The following is a 16363-nucleotide window of genomic DNA, read 5'->3' on the forward strand; positions in this document are numbered from 1 at the left end:
GATTAGAGCAGTTACCAAACTTCTTGATTACATTACATCAGCAGCCAGCAGCTGCCAGTGCCCTGAAAGGACCAGTTAGTGGCTTTTGTGATTACCTGGATCAAAAAACCCGGGTAAGAGATGTTTCTACTGCAGTGTTTGCGGGTTTTACCAGCTAAAAACCCTGCTCAATACCCAGAAAGAAATCCTGAGTCAGTAGACCTGGGATTATTTCCTAGGAGCCGTTTCCACTGATCCGCATCCTCTGAGTCGGTTGATGGATAAATTATACCCATTTTATACCGCCGCAATAATCTGGGTTATGGGCTGGGCAACCCAGGTCACGGCACAGTGTGAAAGGGTCTCCGAAAAATTAACCCATCCAGCGACCCGGGAATCCAACTCAGGCAGCAAGCAGGGTTGTACGAAAGAAGGACCCAGGTTACAGGGCAATGTAAACGGGTGACCCAGGCCTTCCCCCGCAAGGTCATGTTAAAGGCATAGGGAGAGCCAGATCCCCGGCGCTCTGAGATGATGACATCTCAAAGCACTAGCAGAACAGTTAACAGTGCACTCGTGTTTGCATACCTCCCAACATGACCCTCTCCAGGAGGGACACAATGGTCTGCTTCTGGACTTTTCCTTAATTTATGATTGCCCTCACCTGATTTGAACAGGTTAATGGATAAGAAAGGTGTTTCACTACAGGTGATGGCAATCATAAATTAAGAGAAAAATCCAGGAGCAGAGCATTCTGTCCCTCCTGGAGAGGGTCATGTTGGGACAGGGCCGGACTGGCCATCTGGCACTTCTGGCAGATGCCAGAAGGGCCGATGGCCACGTGGGCCGGTCCAGCGGTCACTGAGACGCGCTGCCGCTCAGTCCGGCGGCAGCGCGTCTCAGCTGTCAGGCTTGGAGAGCTGTGAGGGACGGGGGTGAGAACGCCGGGCGCCCGCCAGCACGGCTGTGTCTGGCGCGGCGCGTATAGCGGACTTCAAAGCAGCCGCCGGTTCGTGAGCCAATCAGAGCTCGCGGACCGGCAGCCAATCAGAAGCCGCCGGTCCGCGAGCTCTGATTGGCTCACGAACCGGCGGCTGGTTTGAACGCTATACGCTGCCGCGCCAGACACAGCCGTGCTGGCGGGCGCCCGGCGTTCTCACCCCCGTCCCTCACAGCCCGGAGGAGGAGGAGCAGCAGCAGCAGCAACAGCAGCAGTGCAGCAGCGGTAAGCAGCTGCAGCACTGGCTGCTGTGGGGGCAATTGTATACCTGGCACTGTGGGGTCAATTGGCTGGCACTGTGGGGCAATTGTATACCTGGCACTGTGGGGGCAATTGGCTGGCACTGTGGGGCATTTGTATACCTGGCACTGTGGGGGGCATTTGTGGATCTGGCACTGTGGGGGCATTTGTGTACCTGGCACTGTGGGGGCAATTGTTTACCTGGCACTGTGGGGGCAATTGGTTACCTGGCACTGTGGGGGCAATTGGTTACCTGGCACTGTGGGGGCATTTGTATACCTGGCACTGTGGGGGCATCTGTATACCTGGCACTGTGGGGGCATTTGTATACCTGGCACTGTGGGGGCATTTGTATACATGGCACTGTGGGGGCATTTGTATACCTGGCACTGTGGGGGGCATTTGTGGATCTGGCACTGTGGGGGCATTTGTGTACCTGGCACTGTGGGGGCAATTGTTTACCTGGCACTGTGGGGGCAATTGTTTACCTGGCACTGTGGGGGCAATTGTTTACCTGGCACTGTGGGGGCATCTGTATACCTGGCACTGTGGGGGCATCTGTATACCTGGCACTGCACTATCGGGGGCATATAATGTAAATTTCGACTCATACCGGGTGCTGTAATGTGAATTTTGTCTTATACTGTGTGGTATAATGTGAAAGGGGCAGCAGTACTAGATAGTATAAGGGGTCCTACTATTGTGGTGCATAATGCGTATAAGGGGTGTATGGTGTGGTAAATTACACTGAAGACCACACCCCCTTTTGAGTGACCACGCCCCCTTTGAGTGGCCACGCCCCCTTTTCCGGAGCGCGCGCGCTTAATTACAAGCCTCACATTTCCATACCCCCACTTAAAAATTTCCACTTCAACCACTGGTTGTGTATATTTTAATAGAGAATGATGTACGCCTGTATGTTGTTAGAATATTAATTATATTTGTAAGAACATAGACTAATAAGTGGGAGGAGTCAAGAATAGTAAGGGGAGGAGTCACAGAGGTGGGCCTGTGTGCTTCAAAAATGCCAGGGCCTATTTTTAGTCCCAGTCCGGCCCTGTGTTGGGAGGTATGTGTTTGAGAACCTATGACCTCCTACAGAGTGTATATACATGTCTGTATCACATATAAATAAACACTATTAAGTATAAAAAATGTAAATAAAATCTGGATCTTTATTGCAAAAAGACACAGTTTTGTCCCAACTAAAGAACATTTCTGTTAGCGGAAAAAAAGTTGTATACACTGCTTGAATGCCTTTTGCAGCTACTGTAGCAGGGGAAAGGCCCCTGTTGCTGGGAATACAGAAGCACCCAGATAACCATCCCCTTCTGTGTTTACGCAATCAGACTCGCTCGTCTCATAGCAACGGAAAGTTGCTGTTTTTTTTGTTATCGTTTTCTGGAGATTCATACAGTAAATGGAAAATACAATATAACCAATTTTGTAACCAATCAATATTATAAAGTAAAATGTAAATGCATAAAGACAACAAAACTTTTCCCAAGCACTCTGACACCCGGGATAATGGGAGCTGCAGGTGCAGCAGGACATATCCAGGACTAGCTAATGAGACTGGCCGTTGTAACCAGCGAGACGGGATCACGTTACTGCAGTTGCTATGGCACCAGGTAAATGCTACAGAGAGCGGACTCCCAGGGAACACATAGCGCTGACAACAAACAGCAACGGGCTGACTGTAGGGTGAGGAGCTGCGGCCGCTGTACACCCGTCCCCCGCCCCAGCACATCTCAGGAGTCCCTGATAGAGGTACGTTATCTGCCGGTACAGGAGGAATAGTGCTGATCACAGCCATTTCATAGCAGAACCTCGTCCCTATTTGCGCAGGCACTGTGCCTCCTTTAGTTATGTGACTCAGGTCAGGAGCCTGTTACATACATGTAGCTACCTGCTTAAAAGTGCTACAGTAAAGTTGCTGAACTGTTGTCCTGAATTACACTCTCCAGGTCCTGTACTGTACATGCAAATTCGCTGAAACAAGTCTGATCAGAGCATAGAGCAGAGTTTCCCAAACTCCACCATGATCCAGGGGGGTAAATGTATGAACGGAAGCGCTGGAGCAGCTGAATAGTTCCACTCTCCCTGAAGGTTCCCTCTCCCTTCACAACAAGTGCTAAAAAAAAAAAACCAATGTAATGGAGAGAGAACTTAGCCGGCGCTCCTCAATGTTGTCACAGTTCAGTGGGTTCCAATACTTTTTACAGATTTTACAGAACAGTGGCCAGACAGTTCTAAGCCAGCATTTGGGTTTTGTTAGCGGGAATCCCGGAAATCCCCATGCCACGCTTTGCTGGAACAATTTGGTATCCTCCACTGTCCTTAAACTGGGGTCCTGTGCGTTTACCGACTTGTTTCTACCCCAGGCTGGGGTCTTTTTCAAGGTGCAAGAAAGAATCTTTATGGGGATTTGTGGGATTCCCTCTAACAAAACCCGAATGCTGCCTTAGATGTATGGTTTAGAACAGTGATGGCTAACCTTGACACTCCAACTGTTGTTGAACTACACATCCCAGCAGTTTTGCTATTTGGCCATGCTAAAACTGATGCAGGGAATGCTGGGATGTGTAGTTCAACAACAGCTGGAGTGTCAAGGTTAGCCATCACTGGCTTAGAACATATGGCTTAGATCACAGGTTCTCAAACTCGGTCCTCAGGACCCCACACAGTGCATGTTTTGCAGGTCTCCTCACAGATTCACAAGTTAAATAATTTGATCCACCTGTGGACCTTTTAAAATGTGCCAGTGAGTAATTAATACACCTGTGCACTTGCTGGGTTACCTGCAAAACATGCACTGTGTGGGGTCCTGAGGACCGAGTTTGAGAACCACTGGTTTAGAATGCTTGCTTAGAATGGTCGGTATGGGGGGGTGGGAGGTATCAGCGTACATTAGCACGTCAATGTGCTGGAGAGGCAGTCAATTTACAGACCGCCGCCTGGAATCTCCACGAGGAAGAATATAACTGCCGAAGCGTTGCAAAATCGCAGCGTGCCCGCAAGGAGACACACTTTGCTCACTGCCAGTATCCCAGCTGTCGGGATATCATACTGATCCCGTTGTTGCAGGACAACTGACTGTTCCAACACCTGCAGCTATTGATTTTGACAGCTGCAGGTGTCGTTGCCCCTTGTCCATAGCAGGGACAGCAATGTCTCTGGCGGGTGCCGACTCCGGGCTGCATGTGAGATCTCGCGACAGTAGCGAGACCTCACACATGCATCCTGGAGCCGGCTGGGGTAGAGACACAGCACACCAGCACTAAGCTGATGCACTGTGCTCTCTAGTGGGGATCGCTGGAGGGGCGATTTTTCACTCCTCCGCTCTGGCAAGTGAATTGTTCTTACATCTCGTCGATGTACCCTGCGAAGCAGGAAGAGCTATAGTGGTACAGTGTGTGCCACTATAGTACAACTACCCACAGGTATCAATCATATTTATGCTTGGACATAGGTAACTTATTTAGTACCTCAGTTACCTATTAAACCATCTGGACTCAAGCATGGATATCCTTAAAACATGGACTGTAATTAAGGCAATGTACTGAACCTCTTTTTATTACATTGCAATAATGTTTAAAGCATACATATTTCTCTAACGTCCTAAGTGGATGCTGGGGTCTCCGTAAGGACCATGGGGATTAGCGGCTCCGCAGGAGACTGGGCACAAAAGTAAAGCTTTAGAACTACCTGGTGTGCACTGGCTCCTCCCCCTATGACCCTCCTCCAAGCCTCAGTTAGATTTCTGTGCCCGAACGAGAAGGGTGCACACTAGGTGGCTCTCCTGAGCTGCTTAGTGAAAAGTTTAGTTTTAGGTTTTTTATTTTCAGTGAGACCTGCTGGCAACAGGCTCACTGCATCGAGGGACTAAGGGGAGAAGAAGCGAACTCACCTGCGTGCAGAGTGGATTGGGCTTCTTAGGCTACTGGACATTAGCTCCAGAGGGACGATCACAGGCCCAGCCATGGATGGATCCCAGAGCCGCGCCGCCGGCCCCCTTACAGAGCCAGAAGACAGAAGAGATCCGGAAAATCGGCGGCAGAAGACGTCCTGTCTTCAACAAGGTAGCGCACAGCACTGCAGCTGTGCGCCATTGCTCTCAGCACACTTCACACTCCGGTCACTGAGGGTGCAGGGCGCTGGGGGGGGGCGCCCTGAGACACAATAAAAACACCTTGGATGGCAAAAAATGCATCACATATAGCTCCTGGGCTATATGGATGCATTTAACCCCTGCCAGAATACTTAGAAAAACGGGAGATAAGGCCGCCGATAAGGGGGCGGAGCCTATCTCCTCAGCACACTGGCGCCATTTTCCCTCACAGCTCCGTTGGAGGGAAGCTCCCTGGCTCTCCCCTGCAGTCATAAAAAAGAGAGGGGGGGCACTAATTACGCGCAGTATAAAAGATACAGCAGCTATAAGGGGAAAAACACTTATATAAGGTTATCCCTATATATATATATAGCGCTCTGGTGTGTGCTGGCAAACTCTCCCTCTGTCTCCCCAAAGGGCTAGTGGGGTCCTGTCCTCTATCAGAGCATTCCCTGTGTGTGTGCTGTATGTCGGTACGTTTGTGTCGACATGTATGAGGAGAAAAATGATGTGGAGACGGAGCAGATTGCCTGTAATAGTGATGTCACCCCCTAGGGGGTCGACACCTGAGTGGATGAACTGTTGGAAGGAATTACGTGACCGTGTCAGCTCTGTATAAAAGACAGTGGTTGACATGAGACAGCCGGCTACTCAGTTTGTGCCTGTCCAGACGTCTCATAGGCCGTCAGGGGCTCTAAAGTGCCCGTTACCTCAGATGGCAGATATAGACACCGACACGGATACTGACTCCAGTGTCGACGGTGAAGAGACAAATGTGCTTCCAGTAGGGCCACACGTTACATGATGGAGGCAATGAAAAATGTTTTACACATTTCTGATAATACGAGTACCACCAAAAAGGGGTATTATGTTCGGTGAGGAAAAACTACCTGTAGTTTTCCTGAATCTGAGAAATTAAATGAGGTGTGTGATGATGCGTGGGTTTCCCCCGATAACAACTGATAATTTCTAAAATGTTATTGGCATTATATCCTTTCCCGCCAGAGGTTAGGGTGCGTTGGGAAACACCCCCTAGGGTGGATAAAGCGCTCACACGCTTGTAAGGGCTCTACCCTCTCCTGAGATGGCCGCCCTTAAGGATCCTGCTGATAGAAAGCAGGAGGGTATCCTAAAATGTATTTACACACATACTGGTGTTATACTGCGACCAGCAATCACCTCAGCCTGGATGTGCAGTGCTGGGTTGGCGTGGTCGGATTCCCTGACTGAAAATATTGATACCCTAGATAGGGACAGTATATTTTTGCCTATAGAGCATTTAAAAGATGCATTTCTATATATGCGTGATACACAGCGGAATATTTGCCGACTGGCATCAAGTCTAAGTGCGTTGTCCATTTCTACCAGTAGAGGGTTATGGACACGACAGTGGTCAGGTGATGCGGATTTCAAACGGCATTTGGAAGTATTGCCTTATTAAGGGGAGGAGTTATTTGGGGTCGGTCTTTCAGACCTGGTGGCCACGGCAACAGCTGGGAAATCCACGTTTGTACCCCAGGTCGCCTCTCAACATGAGAAGACGCCGTATTATCAGGCGCAGTCTTTTCGTGGACAAGCGGGCAAAAGGTTCCTCATTTCTGCCCGTGACAGAGGGAGAGGAAAAAAGGCTGCAGAAATCAGCCAGTTCCCAGGAACAGAAACCCTCTCCCGCCTCTGCCAAGCCCTCAGTATGACGCTGGGGCTTTACAAGCAGAATCAGGCACGGTGGGGGGCCCGTCTCAATGAATTTCAGCGCGCAGTGGGCTCACTCGCAAGTAGACCCCTGGATCCTTCAGGTGATATCTCAGGGGTACAAATTGGAATTCGAGACGTCTCCCCCTCGCCGTTTCCTAAAGTCGGCTTTACCGATGTCTCCTTCTGACAGGGAGACAGTTTTGGAAGCCATTCACAAGCTGTATTCCCAGCAGGTGATAATCAAGGTACCCCTCCTGCAACAGGGAACGGGGTATTATTCCGCACTGTTGTGGTACCGAAGCCGGACGGCTCGGTGAGACCGATTCTAAATCTAAAATCTTTGAACACTTACATACAGAGGTTCAAATTCAAGATTGAGTCACTCAGAGCAGTGATTGCGAACCTGGAAGAAAGGGACTACATGATGTCTCGGGACATCAAGGATGCTTACCTTCATGTCCAAATTTACCCTTCTCACCAAGGGTACCTCAGGTTTATGGTACAGAACTGTCACTATTAGTTCAGACGCTGCCGTATGGATGGTCCACGGCACCCCGGGTCTTTACCAAGGTAATGGCCGAAATGATGATATTCCTTCAAAGGAAGGGAATTTTAGTTATCCCTTACTTGGACGATTCCCTGATAAGGGTAAGATCCAGGGAACAGTTGGAGGTCGGTGTAGCACTATCTCAGGTAGTGTTGTGGCAGCACGATTGGATTCTCAATATTCCAAAATCGCAGCTGGTTCCGACGACTCGTCTTCTGTTCCTAGGGATGATCCTGGACACAGTCCAGAAAAAGGTGTTTCTCCCGGAGGAGAAAGCCAGGGAGTTATCCGAGCTAGTCAGGAACCTCCTAAAACCGAGCCAAGTCTCAGTGCATCAATGCACAAGGGTTCTGGGTAAAATGGTGGCTTCCTATGAAGCAATCCCATTCGGCAGATTCCACGCAAGAACTTTCCAGTGGGACCTGCTGGACAAATGGTCCGAGTCGCATCTTCAGATGCATCAGTGGATAACCCTGTCACCAAGAACAAGGGTGTCCCTCCTGTGTTGGTTGCAGAGTGCTCATCTTCTAGAGGGCCGCAGATTCGTCATTCAGGACTGGGTCCTGGTGACCACGGATGCCAGCCTGCGAGGCTGGGGAGCAGTCACACAGGGAAGGAATTTCCAGGGCTTATGGTCAAGCCTGGAGACATCACTTCACATAAATATCCTGAAGCTAAGGGCCATTTACAATGCTCTAAGCTTAGCAAGACCTCTGCTTCAAGGTCAGCCGGTGTTGATCCAGTCGGACAACATCACGGCAGTCACCCACGTAAACAGACAGGGTGGCACTAGAAGCAGGAGGGCAATGGCAGAAGCTGCAAGGATTCTTCGCTGGGCGGAAAATCATGTGATAGCACTGTCAGCAATTCCGGGAGTGGACAACTGGGAAGCAGACTTCCTCAGCAGACACGACCTCCACCCGGGAGAGTGGGGACTTCACCCAGAAGTCTTCCACATGATTATAAACCGTTGGGAAAAACTCGACAGGTATTGCGCCAGGTCAAGGGACCCTCAGGCAATAGCTGTAGACGCTCTGGTAACACCGTGGGTGTACCAGTCAGTGTATGTGTTCCCTCATCTGCCTCTCATACCCAAGGTACTGAGATTGATAAGATGAAGAGGAATAAGCACTATATTCATGGCTCCGGATTGGCCAAGAAGGACTTGGTAACCGGAACTTCAAGAGATGCTCACGGAGGATCCGTGGCCTCTACCTCTAAGAAGGAACTTGCTCCAGCAAGGACCCTGTCTGTTCCAAGACTTACCGCGGCTGCGTTTGACGGCATGGCGGTTGAACGCCGGATCCTGAAGGAAAAAAAGGCATTCCGGATGAAGTCATCCCTATCCTGATCAAAGCCAGGAAGGATGTAACCGCAAAACATTATAACCGCATTTGGCGAAAATGTTGCGTGGTGCGAGGCCAGTAAGGCCCGACGGAGGAAATTCAACTGGGTCGATTCCTACATTTCCTGCAAACAGGAGTGTCTATGGGCCTGAAATTGGGGTCCATTAAGGTTCAAATTTCGGCCCTGTCAGTTTTCTTCCAAAAAGAACTAGCTTCAGTCCCTGAAGTTCAGACGTTGTAAAAGGGGTACTGCATATACAGCCTCCTTTTGTGCCTCCAGTGGCACCTTGGGATCTCAATGTAGTTTTTGGGTTCCAAAAGTCACATTGGTTTGAACCACTTAAATCTGTGGAGTTAAAATATCTCACATGGAAAGTGGTCATGCTGTTGGCCCTGGCCTGGGCCAGGCGCGTGTCAGAATTGGCGGCTTTATCCTGTAAAAGCCCTTATCTGATTTTCCATTCGGACAGGGCGGAATTGAGGACTCGTCCTCAGTTTCTCCCTAAGGTGGTTTCAGCGTTTCACCTGAACCAACCTATTGTGGTGCCTGCGGCTACTAGGGACTTGGAGGACTCCAAGTTGCTAGACGTTGTCAGGGCCCTGAAAATATATGTTTCCAGGACGGCTGGAGTCAGAAAATCTGACTCGCTGTTTATCCTGTATGCACCCAACAATCTGGGTGCTCCTGCTTCTAAGCAGACTATTGCTCGTTGGATTTGTAGTACAATTCAGCTTGCACATTCTGTGGCAGCCCTGCCACAGCCAAAAATCTATAAATGCCCACTCCACAAGGAAGATGGGCTCATCTTGGGCGGTTGCCCGAGGGGTCTCGGCTTTACAACTTTGCCGAGCAGCTACTTGGTCAGGAGCAAATACGTTTGTAAAATTCTACAAAATTGATACCCTGACTGAGGAGGACCTGGAGTTCTCTCATTTGGTGCTGCAGAGTCATCCGCACTCTCCCGCCCGTTTGGGAGCTTTGGTATAATCCCCATGGTCCTTACGGAGTCCCCAGCATCCACTTAGGACGTTAGAGAAAATAAGAATTTACTTACCGATAATTCTATTTCTCGTAGTCCGTAGTGGATGCTGGGCGCCCATCCCAAGTGCGGATTGTCTGCAATACTGGTACATAGTTATTGTTACCAAAAAATCAGGTTATTGCTGTAGTGAGCCATCTTTTCTAGAGGCTCCTCTGTTATCATGCTGTTAACTGGGTTTAGATCACGAGTTGTACGGTGTGATTGGTGTGGCTGGTATGAGTCTTACCCGGGATTCAAAATCCTTCCTTATTGTGTACGCTCGTCCGGGCACAGTATCCTAACTGAGGCTTGGAGGAGGGTCATAGGGGGAGGAGCCAGTGCACACCAGGTAGTTCTAAAGCTTTACTTTTGTGCCCAGTCTCCTGCGGAGCCGCTAATCCCCATGGTCCTTACGGAGTCCCCAGCATCCACTACGGACTACGAGAAATAGAATTATCGGTAAGTAAATTCTTATTTTTTTTCTGACTTTCAGAGTTTGTCAGACTGTAGAATTAGAATTGCAATAACTGAAATGCTGCTTAATAATACAGTTACAGTTTTATAGAATTAGCAATTACAGCAAAATATCATTTGTGTTCAGTGACATAACTTAACCCCCTTCCACAGCAGAGGAGGAGGAAGGCAAGCAGTGAAGTGGGCAGAAGTGAAAGAAAGGGGGAGGTGGGAGAAGGTGCAGGACAAGAGGAACAGTGGTTTGGTGAAGGGCACAGGGTGGAAGGTAGGGGTGGTATTCGGTATACCGGCTGTTGGGATCCCGGTGCTCAGTATACCGGCGCCGGAATCCCGACACCCGGCATACCGACAACTATTCTCCCTCTTGGGGGTCCACGACCCCCCTGGAGGGAGAATAAATAGTGTGGCATGTGTAGCGCGCCACCGTGCCCGCAGCATTGAGAGCGCAGCGCGCCCACACGGGGCTCATTTGCGCTCGCCCCGCCGCCGGTAGGGAACTCGGCGCCGGGAGCCCGATCGCCGCCACTCACACCTACTTCTACCTTCGGGTGTAGTATGTGTGTGGGGGAGTATATAACATGAAAAGTAATGGAGACACAGGCAAAAGAGTTGAAAGAAAGGCCAGACACACCTAAAGATACAAGACATGCAGGGACCTTGGTGAGGGGGAGGACATGGTGACACACTGCGTCCTGGGGAAGCAGGGGACATAGCGACACAATTTGCAGTAAAATCTTATTTCTCTGACGTCCTAGTGGATGCTGGGAACTCCGTAAGGACCATGGGGAATAGCGGGCTCCGAAGGAGGCTGGGCACTCTAGAAAGATTTATGACTACCTGGTGTGAACTGGCTCCTCCCACTATGACCCTCCTCCAAGCCTCAGTTAGATTTTGTGCCCGGCCGAGGTTGGATGCACACTAGGGGCTCTCCTGAGCCTTTAGAAAGAAAGTATAGAAATTAGGTTTTTTATTTTCAGTGAGACCTGCTGGCAACAGGCTCACTGCAGCGAGGGACTAAGGGGAGAAGAAGCGAACCTGCCTGCTTGCAGCCGGATTGGGCTTCTTAGGCTACTGGACACCATTAGCTCCAGAGGGATCGACCGCAGGCCCAGTCTTGGTGTTCGGTCCCAGAGCCAGAAGCAAGAAGAGGTCCGGAAAATCGGCGGCAGAAGACATCAGTCTTCACCAAGGTAGCGCACAGCACTGCAGCTGTGCGCCATTGCTCCTCACACACACTTCACACTCCGGTCACTGAGGGTGCAGGGCGCTGGGGGGGGCGCCCTGAGAAGCAATAATAACACCTTGGCTGGCAAAAATACCACAATATATAGCCCCAGAGGCTATATATGTGGAAAATACCCCTGCCAGAATATAGGAAAAAGCGGGAGAATAGTCCGCGGAAAAGGGGCGGAGCTATCTCCTTCAGCACACTGGCGCCATTTTTCCCTCACAGCTCCGCTGGAAGGAAGCTCCCTGGCTCTCCCCTGCAGTCTACACTACAGAAAAGGGTAAAAAAGAGAGGGGGGGCACTAAATTTAGGCGCAGTATACATTTATATAGAAAAAGCAGCTATAGGGGACATAACTCGGTTAGTCCCTGCATTATATAGCGCTCTGGTGTGTGCTGGCATACTCTCACTCTGTCCCCCCAAAGGGCTTTTGTGGGTCCTGTCCTCTGTTGGAGCATTCCCTGTGTGTGTGCGGTGTGTCGATACGGCTGTGTCAACATGTTTGATGAGGATAATGATGTGGAGACGGAGCAGATGCCTTTAGAAGGGATGTCACCCCCTGCGGGGCAGACACCTGAGTGGATGAGCTTATGGAAAGAAATGAGTGCACGTATAGACTCCTTACATAAGAAATTTGACGACATGCCAAATGTGGGACAGCCGACTTCTCAGCTCGTGCCTGTCCAGGCGTCTCAAAGGTCATCAGGGCTCTGAAACGCCCGCTACCTCAGACCGCAGACCCAGATGTCGACACTGATACTGACATAACTACAGGTACCACTAAAAAGGGTATTATGTTTGGGGAGAAAAAACTACCCCTAGTTTTTCCCCCATCAGATGAATTAAATGAAGTGTGTGAAGAAGTGGGCTTTCCCTGATAAAAAATTGGTAATTCCTAAGAAGGTACTAATGGCGTTCCCTTTCCCGCCAGAGGATAGGTCACGTTGGGAAATACCTCCTAGGGTGGATAAAGCGCTCACACGTTTGTCTAAAAAGGTGGCACTACCGTCTCCGGATACGGCCGCCCTCAAGGAACCTGCTGATAGAAAGCAGGAGGCGATCCTGAAGTCTGTATATACACACTCAGGCATTATACTTAGACCAGCTATTGCGTCAGCATGGATGTGCAGTGCTGCCGCCGCGTGGTCAGATAAACTGTCAGAAAATATTGACACACTAGACAGAGACACGATCCTGCTAACCATAGACCATATCAAAGACTCAGTCTTATATATGAGAGATGCACAGAGGGAAATCTGCCGGCTGGCATCTAAAGTAAGTGCATTGTCCATTTCTGCTAGGAGAGGCTTATGGACTCGCCAGTGGACAGGAGATGCAGATTCTAAAAGGCACATGGAAAGCAACTGCTGGGAAGTCAGCATTTTTACCCCATGTCCCCTCACAGCCTAAGAAGGCGCCGTTTTATCAGGTTCAGTCCTTTCGGACCCAGAAAAACAAGCGTGGAAAAGGCGGGTCCTTTCTGTCCAGAGGCAGAGGTAGGGGAAAAAGGCTGCAACAAACAGCAGGTTCCCAGGAGCAAAAGTCCTCCCCCGCTTCTTCTTCCAAGTCCGCCGCATGACGGTGGGGCTCCACAGGCGGAGCCAGGTACGGTGGGGGGCCGCCTCAAGAATTTCAGCGATCAGTGGGCTCGCTCACAGGTGGATCCCTGGATCCTTCAAATAGTATCTCAGGGGTACAAACTGGAATTCGAGGCGTCTCCACCCCACCGGTTCCTAAAATCTGCCTTGCCGATTGCTCCCTCAGACAGGGAGGCGGTGCTAGCGGCAATTCACAAGCTGTATTCCCAGCAGGTGATAATCAAGGTACCCCTACTTCAACAAGGCCGGGGTTACTATTCCACACTATTTGTGGTGCCGAAACCGGACGGTTCGGTGAGACCCATTTTAAATTTGAAATCCTTGAACACATACATAAAAAAATTCAAGTTCAAGATGGAATCGCTCAGGGCGGTTATTGCAAGCCTGGACGAGGGGGATTATATGGTATCCCTGGACATCAAGGATGCTTACTTGCATGTCCCCATTTACCATGCTCACCAGGAGTACCTCAGATTTGTGGTACAGGATTGCCATTACCAATTCCAGACGCTGCCGTTTGGACTGTCCACGGCACCGAGGGTATTTACCAAGGTTGTGGCGGAAATGATGATACTCCTTCGAAAAAAGGGAGTTTTAATTATCCCGTACTTGGACGATCTCCTAATAAAGGCGAGATCCAAGGAACAGTTGTTGGTGGGAGTAGCACTATCTCAGGAAGTGCTGCACCAGCACGGCTGGATTCTGAATATCCCAAAGTCACAGCTGGTTCCGACGACATGGCTACTGTTCCTGGGTATGATTCTGGATACAGTCCAGAAAAAAGTGTTTCTCCCGGAGGAGAAAGCCAGGGAGTTGTCATCTCTAGTCAGAGACCTCCTGAAACCAAAACAGGTATCGGTGCATCACTGCTCGCGGGTCCTGGGAAAGATGGTAGCTTCTTACGAAGCAATTCCCTTCGGCAGGTTCCATGCCAGAATCTTTCAGTGGGACCTATTGGACAAATGGTCCGGATCGCATCTTCAGATGCATCGCTTAATAACCCTGTCTCCAAGAACCAGGGTGTCTCTACTGTGGTGGCTGCAGAGTGCCCATCTTCTAGAGGGCCGCAGGTTCGGCATACAGGACTGGGTCCTGGTGACCACGGATGCCAGCCTTCGAGGCTGGGGGGCAGTCACACGGGGAAGAAACTTCCAAGGACTATGGTCGAGTCAGGAGACTTCCCTTCACATAAATATTCTGGAACTAAGGGCCATTTACAATGCCCTAAGTCAAGCAAAATCCCTGCTCCTACACCAGCCGGTGCTGATCCAGTCAGACAACATCACGGCAGTCGCCCATGTAAATCGACAGGGAGGCACAAGAAGCAGGATGGCAATGGCAGAAGCCACAAGAATTCTCCGATGGGCGGAGAATCATGTACTAGCACTGTCAGCAGTGTTCATTCCGGGAGTGGACAACTGGGAAGCAGACTTCCTCAGCAGACACGACCTCCACCCGGGAGAGTGGGGACTTCATCCAGAAGTCTTCCAGATGCTGGTAAACCGTTGGGAAAAACCACAGGTGGACATGTTGGCGTCCCGCCTCAACAAAAAGTTAAAAAGATATTGCGCCAGGTCAAGGGACCCTCAGGCGATAGCTGTGGACGCTCTAGTGACACCGTGGGTGTACCAGTCGGTTTATGTGTTCCCTCCTCTGCCTCTCATACCAAAGGTATTGAGAATAATAAGAAAGTGAGGAGTAAACACAATTCTCGTGGTTCCGGATTGGCCAAGACGAGCGTGGTACCCGGAACTTCAAGAGATGATCTCAGAGGACCCGTGGCCTCTGCCGCTCAGTCAGGACCTGCTACAGCAGGGGCCCTGTCTGTTCCAAGACTTACCGCGGCTGCGTTTGACGGCATGGCGGTTAAACGCCGGATCCTGAAGGAAAAGGGTATTCCGGAAGAAGTCATTCCTACGCTTATTAAAGCCAGGAAAGATGTTACGGCAAATCATTATCACCGCATGGCGGAAATATGTTGCATGGTGCGAGGCCAAAAAGGCCCCAACAGAGGAATTTCAACTAGGTCGATTTCTGCATTTCCTGCAAGCAGGAGTGGATATGGGCCTAAAACTAGGCTCCATTAAAGTACAGATCTCGGCTCTGTCGATTTTCTTTCAAAAAGAACTAGCTTCAGTACCTGAAGTTCAGACATTTGTGAAAGGAGTGCTGCATATTCAGCCCCCGTTTGTGCCTCCTGTGGCACTTTGGGATCTCAACGTGGTGTTGAGTTTCTTAAAATCACATTGGTTTGAGCCACTAAAAACCGTGGATCTAAAATATCTCACGTGGAAAGTGGTCATGTTATTGGCCTTGGCTTCAGCCAGGCGAGTGTCAGAATTGGCGGCTTTATCATGTAAAAGTCCTTATCTGATTTTCCATATGGATAGGGCAGAATTGAGGACTCGTCCCCAGTTTCTCCCTAAGGTGGTGTCAGCGTTTCACCTGAACCAGCCTATTGTGGTGCCTGCGGCTACTAGGGATTTGGAGGACTCCAAGTTGCTAGACGTTGTCAGGGCCCTGAAAATATATGTTTCCAGGACGGCTGGAGTCAGAAAATCTGACTCGCTGTTTATCCTGTATGCACCCAACAAGCTGGGTGCTCCTGCTTCTAAGCAGACTATTGCTCGCTGGATTTGTAGTACAATTCAGCTTGCACATTCTGTGGCAGGCCTGCCACAGCTAAAATCTGTAAATGCCCATTCCACAAGGAAGGTGGGCTCATCTTGGGCGGCTGCCCGAGGGGTCTCGGCTTTACAACTTTGCCGAGCATCTACTTGGTCAGGGGCAAACACGTTTGCAAAATTCTACAAATTTGATACTCTGGCTGAGGAGGACCTGGAGTTCTCTCATTCGGTGCTGCAGAGTCATCCGCACTCTCCCGCCCGTTTGGGAGCTTTGGTATAATCCCCATGGTCCTTACGGAGTTCCCAGCATCCACTAGGACGTCAGAGAAAATAAGAATTTACTCACCGGTAATTCTATTTCTCGTAGTCCGTAGTGGATGCTGGGCGCCCATCCCAAGTGCGGATTGTCTGCAATACTTGTAAATAGTTATTGCTAACTAAAGGGTTATTGTTGAGCAATCTGTTGAGAGGCTCAGTTGTTTTCATACTGTCAAAC

At 50.1% G+C, this 16363-nt stretch overlaps 1 protein-coding gene across 1 annotated transcript in view; it reads left to right on the plus strand.

Moving 5' to 3' along the window:
* Positions 1-2750: 2750 nt before the first annotated feature.
* The window catches only part of LOC134929613 (dynein axonemal heavy chain 5-like), an 837675-nt gene continuing 824062 nt past the window's right edge, over positions 2751-16363 (plus strand). The window contains exon 1 of the mRNA XM_063925200.1: positions 2751-2989. The gene's annotated coding sequence lies outside the window, so the exon portion shown is untranslated. The remainder of the gene's footprint in view (positions 2990-16363) is intronic.

Source organism: Pseudophryne corroboree, chromosome 5 (assembly GCF_028390025.1).
Source record: "Pseudophryne corroboree isolate aPseCor3 chromosome 5, aPseCor3.hap2, whole genome shotgun sequence".
In the NCBI taxonomy this organism is placed as follows: domain Eukaryota; kingdom Metazoa; phylum Chordata; class Amphibia; order Anura; family Myobatrachidae; genus Pseudophryne; species Pseudophryne corroboree.